The sequence below is a fragment of the Alligator mississippiensis genome, unplaced genomic scaffold (genome assembly GCF_030867095.1).
Source record: "Alligator mississippiensis isolate rAllMis1 unplaced genomic scaffold, rAllMis1 scaffold_20, whole genome shotgun sequence".
NCBI classification, from domain to species: Eukaryota; Metazoa; Chordata; order Crocodylia; family Alligatoridae; genus Alligator; species Alligator mississippiensis.
This window is the reverse complement of record NW_026775405.1, coordinates 386381-393880: the sequence shown is the minus strand read 5'-3', so window position 1 is coordinate 393880 and position 7500 is coordinate 386381.

Here is a 7500-nt window from a genome sequence, read left to right as displayed (position 1 = left end):
AAGGGCCCCGGCAGGGACCCGGGCCTCCGGGGTCGGAGCCGAGGCACCCCGCCGAGGGGTGGTCGTCCCGGGCCAAGGCGGCGGGAGCCCGGGCAGGACTCCGCGGGGCAGGCCGGGCGGGAGTTCCAGGAGCCCGGCCGCGATTCCGACTTCTCCCCGGTGCCCTGCCCGGAGGCCGGGCAGGTCCGGGGGCCTTCGGCGCGGGCGGCGGGATGCTCCCGCGGGGGAGACGAGCCGTGCTGGGCCCCGGGAGGGAGGCCCGGGGTCGACCTGGCGCCGGGGCTCCGGCCCTGGAAGTCCCGATGAGGTTTTTCAAACGGGCCGTGCCCGGGCCTTCGCTCCAGGAGGGCGGACACTTTCGGCGGTTGCCCCCGGTGGCTGGGCCGGGTGCCGCATCTACAATATTGCCAGGAAAGGTCCGCGGAGATTTTCGGGGACACGCTTTTCGGGACCCTAGTTGCCCATCTTGGGTTCCAGGAGGTCGGGCAGGGGTACCTCCGGGACCGGACCGTGCTGCAGGAGGGGGTCAACCCCGGGTTTGGCTCCATGTCGACTGGAGCTCCGGCCCAGGGGCGGGCCGGGCGAGAGTTCCAGGAACCCGGCCGCGATTCCGGCTTCTCCCCGGTGCCCTGCCCGGAGGCCGGGCAGGTCCGGGGGCCTTCGGCGCGGGCGGCGGGCTGCTCCCGCGGGGGAGACGAGCCTCTCTGGGGCCCGGGAGGTTGGCCCTGGGTCGACCTGGCGCCGGGGCTCGGGCTCCGGAAGTCCGTATGAGGTTTTTCAAACGGGCCGTGCCCGGGCCTTCGCTCCAGGAGGGCGGACACTTTCGGCGGTTCGTCCCGGTGGCTGGGCCGGGTGCCGCATCTACAATATTGCCGAGAAAGGTCCGCGGAGATTTTCGGGGACACGGTTTCCGGGACCCTAGATGCCCATCTTGGGTTCCAGGAGCTCGGACGGAGGAACCTCCGGGGCCGGACCGTGCTGCAGGAGGGGTTCAACCGCGAGTTTGGCTCCATGTCGACTGGAGCTCCGGCCCAGGGGCGGGCCGAGCGGCTTGGCCGGGCGAGAGTTCCAGGAGCCCGGCCGCGATTCCGGCTTCTCCCCGGTGCCCTGCCCGGAGGCCGGGCGGGTCCGGGGGCCTTCGGCGCGGGCAGCGGGCTGCTCCCGCGGGGGAGACGAGCCGCCCTAACGCCCGGGAGGGAGGCCCGGGGTCGACCTGGCTCCCGAGCTCCGGCCCTGGAAGTCCGTATGAGGATTTTCAAACGGGCCGTGCCCGGGCCTTCGCTCCAGGAGGCCGGACACTTTCGGCGGTTGCTCCCGGCGGCTGGGCCGGGTGCCGCATCTACAATATTGCCGAGAAAGGTCCGCGGAGATTTTCGGGGACACGGGTTTCGGGACCCTAGATGCCCATCTTGGGTTCCAGGAGCTCGGACGGAGGAACCTCCGGGGCCGGACCGTGCTGCAGGAGAGGTTCAACCGCGAGTTTGGCTCCATGTCGACTGGAGCTCCGGCCCAGGGGCGGGCCGAGCGGCTTGGCCGGGCGAGAGTTCCAGGAGCCCGGCCGCGATTCCGGCTTCTCCCCGGTGCCCTGCCCGGAGGCCGGGCAGGTCCGGGGGCCTTCGGCGAGGGCGGCGGGCTGCTCCCGCGGGGGAGACGAGCCGTGCTGGGCCCCGGGAGGGAGGCCCGCGGTCGACCTGGCGCCGGGGCTCCGGCCCTGGAAGTCCGTATGAGGTTTTTCAAACGGGCCTTGCCCGGGCCTTCGCTCCAGGAGGCCGGACACTTTCGGCGGTTCGTCCCGGTGGCTGGGCCGGGTGCCGCATCTGCAATATTGCCAGGAAAGGTTCGCGGAGATTTTCGAGGACACGGGTTTCGGGACCCTAGATGCCCATCTTGGGTTCCAGGAGCTCGGACGGAGGAACCTCCGGGGCCGGACCGTGCTGCAGGCGAGGGTCAACCCCGAGTTTGGCTCCATGTCGACTGGCGCTCCGGCCCGGGGGGCGGGCCGGGCGGGCAGGCCGGGCGAGAGTTCCAGGAACCCGGCCGCGATTCCGGCTTCGACCCGGTCGACTGCACGGCGGGCGTGCAGGCCGGCGGCGACTCCCAGGGCCCCTTCCAGGCTGCGGGGCCCAGCGGTTGGAGCCCGGCTACCCCGGCGAGGGGCGGAAGAACCTGCACGGCGCGGCCGGAGAACCCGGCATGCATGCGCGGGGCAGGCCGGGCAGGAGTTCCAGGAGCCCGGCCACGATTCCTACTTCTCCCCGGTGCCCTGCCCGGAGGCCGGGCGGGCCCGGGGGCCTTCGGCGCGGGCGGCGGGCGGCTTCCGCGGCGGAGACGAGCCTCTCTGGGGCCCGGGAGGTCGGCCCTGGGTCGACCTGGCGCCGGGGCTCGGGCTCCGGAAGTCCGTATGAGGTTTTTGAAACGGGCCTTGCCCGGGCCTTCGCTCCAGGAGGGCGGACACTTTCGGCGGTTGCCCCCGGTGGCTGGGCCGGGTGCCGCATCTACAATATTGCCAGGAAAGGTTCGCGGAGATTTTCGGGGACACGGATTTCGGGACCCTAGATGCCCATCTTGGGTTCCAGGAGGTCGGACGGAGGAACCTCCGGGGCCGGACCGTGCTGCAGGAGGGGGTCAAAACCGAGTTTGGCTCCAAGTCGACTGGAGCCCCGGCCCGGGGGGCGGGCCGGGCGGGCAGGCCGGGCGAGAGTTCCAGGAACCCGGCCGCGATTCCGGCTTCGACCCGGTCGACTGCACGGCGGGCGTGCAGGCCGGGGGGCGACTCGCAGGGGCCCTTCCAGGCTGCGGGGCCCAGCGGTTGGAGCCCGGCTACCCCGGCGAGGGGCGGAAGAACCTGCACGGCGCGGCGGGAGAACCCGGCATGCTTCCGCGTGGCAGGCCGGGCAGGAGTTCCAGGAGCCCGGCCACGATTCCTACTTCTCCCCGGTGCCCTGCCCGGAGGCCGGGCGGGCCCGGGGGCCTTCGCCGCGGGCGGCGGGCGGCTTCCGCGGCGGAGACGAGCCTCTCTGGGGCCCGGGAGGTCGGCCCTGGGTCGACCTGGCGCCGGGGCTCGGGCTCCGGAAGTCCGTATGAGGTTTTTGAAACGGGCCTTGCCCGGGCCTTCGCTCCAGGAGGGCGGACACTTTCGGCGGTTGCCCCCGGTGGCTGGGCCGGGTGCCGCATCTACAATATTGCCAGGAAAGGTTCGCGGAGATTTTCGGGGACACGGATTTCGGGACCCTGGATGCCCATCTTGGGTTCCAGGAGGTCGGACGGAGGAACCTCCGGGGCCGGACCGTGCTGCAGGAGGGGGTCAAAACCGAGTTTGGCTCCATGTCGACTGGAGCCCCGGCCCGGGGGGCGGGCCGGGCGGGCAGGCCGGGCGAGAGTTCCAGGAACCCGGCCGCGATTCCGGCTTCGACCCGGTCGACTGCACGGCGGGCGTGCAGGCCGGGGGGCGACTCGCAGGGGCCCTTCCACGCTGCGGGGCCCAGCGGTTGGAGCCCGGCTACCCCGGCGAGGGGCGGAAGAACCTGCACGGCGCGGCGGGAGAACCCGGCATGCTTCCGCGTGGCAGGCCGGGCAGGAGTTCCAGGAGCCCGGCCACGATTCCTACTTCTCCCCGGTGCCCTGCCCGGAGGCCGGGCGGGCCCGGGGGCCTTCGCCGCGGGCGGCGGGCGGCTTCCGCGGCGGAGACGAGCCTCTCTGGGGCCCGGGAGGTCGGCCCTGGGTCGACCTGGCGCCGGGGCTCGGGCTCCGGAAGTCCGTATGAGGTTTTTGAAACGGGCCTTGCCCGGGCCTTCGCTCCAGGAGGGCGGACACTTTCGGCGGTTGCCCCCGGTGGCTGGGCCGGGTGCCGCATCTACAATATTGCCAGGAAAGGTTCGCGGAGATTTTCGGGGACACGGATTTCGGGACCCTGGATGCCCATCTTGGGTTCCAGGAGGTCGGACGGAGGAACCTCCGGGGCCGGACCGTGCTGCAGGAGGGGGTCAAAACCGAGTTTGGCTCCAAGTCGACTGGAGCCCCGGCCCGGGGGGCGGGCCGGGCGGGCAGGCCGGGCGAGAGTTCCAGGAACCCGGCCGCGATTCCGGCTTCGACCCGGTCGACTGCACGGCGGGCGTGCAGGCCGGGGGGCGACTCGCAGGGGCCCTTCCACGCTGCGGGGCCCAGCGGTTGGAGCCCGGCTACCCCGGCGAGGGGCGGAAGAACCTGCACGGCGCGGCGGGAGAACCCGGCATGCTTCCGCGTGGCAGGCCGGGCAGGAGTTCCAGGAGCCCGGCCACGATTCCTACTTCTCCCCGGTGCCCTGCCCGGAGGCCGGGCGGGCCCGGGGGCCTTCGCCGCGGGCGGCGGGCGGCTTCCGCGGCGGAGACGAGCCTCTCTGGGGCCCGGGAGGTCGGCCCTGGGTCGACCTGGCGCCGGGGCTCGGGCTCCGGAAGTCCGTATGAGGTTTTTGAAACGGGCCTTGCCCGGGCCTTCGCTCCAGGAGGGCGGACACTTTCGGCGGTTGCCCCCGGTGGCTGGGCCGGGTGCCGCATCTACAATATTGCCAGGAAAGGTTCGCGGAGATTTTCGGGGACACGGATTTCGGGACCCTGGATGCCCATCTTGGGTTCCAGGAGGTCGGACGGAGGAACCTCCGGGGCCGGACCGTGCTGCAGGAGGGGGTCAAAACCGAGTTTGGCTCCAAGTCGACTGGAGCCCCGGCCCGGGGGGCGGGCCGGGCGGGCAGGCCGGGCGAGAGTTCCAGGAACCCGGCCGCGATTCCGGCTTCGACCCGGTCGACTGCACGGCGGGCGTGCAGGCCGGGGGGCGACTCGCAGGGGCCCTTCCACGCTGCGGGGCCCAGCGGTTGGAGCCCGGCTACCCCGGCGAGGGGCGGAAGAACCTGCACGGCGCGGCGGGAGAACCCGGCATGCTTCCGCGTGGCAGGCCGGGCAGGAGTTCCAGGAGCCCGGCCACGATTCCTACTTCTCCCCGGTGCCCTGCCCGGAGGCCGGGCGGGCCCGGGGGCCTTCGGCGCGGGCGGCGGGCGGCTTCCGCGGCGGAGACGAGCCTCTCTGGGGCCCGGGAGGTCGGCCCTGGGTCGACCTGGCGCCGGGGCTCGGGCTCCGGAAGTCCGTATGAGGTTTTTGAAACGGGCCTTGCCCGGGCCTTCGCTCCAGGAGGGCGGACACTTTCGGCGGTTGCCCCCGGTGGCTGGGCCGGGTGCCGCATCTACAATATTGCCAGGAAAGGTTCGCGGAGATTTTCGGGGACACGGATTTCGGGACCCTGGATGCCCATCTTGGGTTCCAGGAGGTCGGACGGAGGAACCTCCGGGGCCGGACCGTGCTGCAGGAGGGGGTCAAAACCGAGTTTGGCTCCATGTCGACTGGAGCCCCGGCCCGGGGGGCGGGCCGGGCGGGCAGGCCGGGCGAGAGTTCCAGGAACCCGGCCGCGATTCCGGCTTCGACCCGGTCGACTGCACGGCGGGCGTGCAGGCCGGGGGGCGACTCGCAGGGGCCCTTCCACGCTGCGGGGCCCAGCGGTTGGAGCCCGGCTACCCCGGCGAGGGGCGGAAGAACCTGCACGGCGCGGCGGGAGAACCCGGCATGCTTCCGCGTGGCAGGCCGGGCAGGAGTTCCAGGAGCCCGGCCACGATTCCTACTTCTCCCCGGTGCCCTGCCCGGAGGCCGGGCGGGCCCGGGGGCCTTCGCCGCGGGCGGCGGGCGGCTTCCGCGGCGGAGACGAGCCTCTCTGGGGCCCGGGAGGTCGGCCCTGGGTCGACCTGGCGCCGGGGCTCGGGCTCCGGAAGTCCGTATGAGGTTTTTGAAACGGGCCTTGCCCGGGCCTTCGCTCCAGGAGGGCGGACACTTTCGGCGGTTGCCCCCGGTGGCTGGGCCGGGTGCCGCATCTACAATATTGCCAGGAAAGGTTCGCGGAGATTTTCGGGGACACGGATTTCGGGACCCTGGATGCCCATCTTGGGTTCCAGGAGGTCGGACGGAGGAACCTCCGGGGCCGGACCGTGCTGCAGGAGGGGGTCAAAACCGAGTTTGGCTCCAAGTCGACTGGAGCCCCGGCCCGGGGGGCGGGCCGGGCGGGCAGGCCGGGCGAGAGTTCCAGGAACCCGGCCGCGATTCCGGCTTCGACCCGGTCGACTGCACGGCGGGCGTGCAGGCCGGGGGGCGACTCGCAGGGGCCCTTCCAGGCTGCGGGGCCCAGCGGTTGGAGCCCGGCTACCCCGGCGAGGGGCGGAAGAACCTGCACGGCGCGGCGGGAGAACCCGGCATGCTTCCGCGGGGCAGGCCGGGCAGGAGTTCCAGGAGCCCGGCCACGATTCCTACTTCTCCCCGGTGCCCTGCGCGGAGGCCGGGCGGGCCCGGGGGCCTTCGGCGCGGGCATCAGGCGGCTTCCGCGGCGGAGACGTGCCTCTCTGGGGCCCGGGAGGTCGGCCCTGGGTCGACCTGGCGCCCGGGCTCGCGCTCCGGAAGTCCGTATGAGGTTTTTCAAACGGGCCTTGCCCGGGCCTTCGCTCCAGGAGGGCGGACACTTTCGGCGGTTGGCCCCGGTGGCTGGGCCGGGTGCCGCATCTACAATATTGCCAAGAAAGGTTCGCGGAGATTTTGGGGGACTCGGTTTTCAGGACCCTAAATGCCCATGTTCGGTTCCAGAAAGTCGGTCAGAGGAACCTCCGGGGCAAAAGAACCGTGCCGCGCTGCCTTGTCAACCGAGCGTGGAGGCAGCGTGCCCCGATCCGGCGGGCCTGGCCGTGCGAGAGTTCCAGGCTCTGGCCCGCGATTCCGGCTCCCGCCCCCCCCCCCGGTGATGGGCTCGGAGGTCGGGCAGGCAGCGGTGCTTGCTTCCCCAGGAGTGGCGGGGCTCTCCTGACGGGGAACCGGGAGGACCTGGTGTCCGCCGTGGGACTTGGAAAACTTCTGCTCGGTTGCGTTGGGAGCGGTTAACGTGGGAGCTCCGGCCGGGAGCGGCCCGGCGGGCCAGGCCGGGGGAGAGTTCCAGGAGACCGGCCACCGCTCCGGTTTCGCCCCGGTGACCTGCCGCCCTCCCTTACGGCGTTCAGGGCAAGCCGGGGGCGCTTCCTCGGGAGCGGCGGGCTTCTCCTGCCAGAGAGCCGTGTTGACCTGGTGTCCGGCGTGGGACTTAGAAAAAAATTTCGCTGCTGGGGGGCGAGCGGTTGACCTGGGCCCGCCGGAGAGGCCTGGAAGTCCGTATGAGGTTTTTGAAATGGGCTTTGTCCGACCCTTCGATCCAGGAGGGCGGACACTTTTGGTGGTTTGCCCCGGTGGCTGGGCCGGGTGCCACATCTACAATATTGCCAAGAAAGGTTCGCGGAGATTTTCGGGGACACGTTTTTCAGGACCCTAAATGCCCATCTTCGGTTCCAGAAGGTCGGTCGGAGGAACCTCCGGGGCAAAAGAACCGTGCTGCTGCACCCGCGGGTCAAAGACGAGTCGTGTGCCCCGCTGCCGAGAGGGGGATGGCGGACACTTTGCGGTGTGAGCT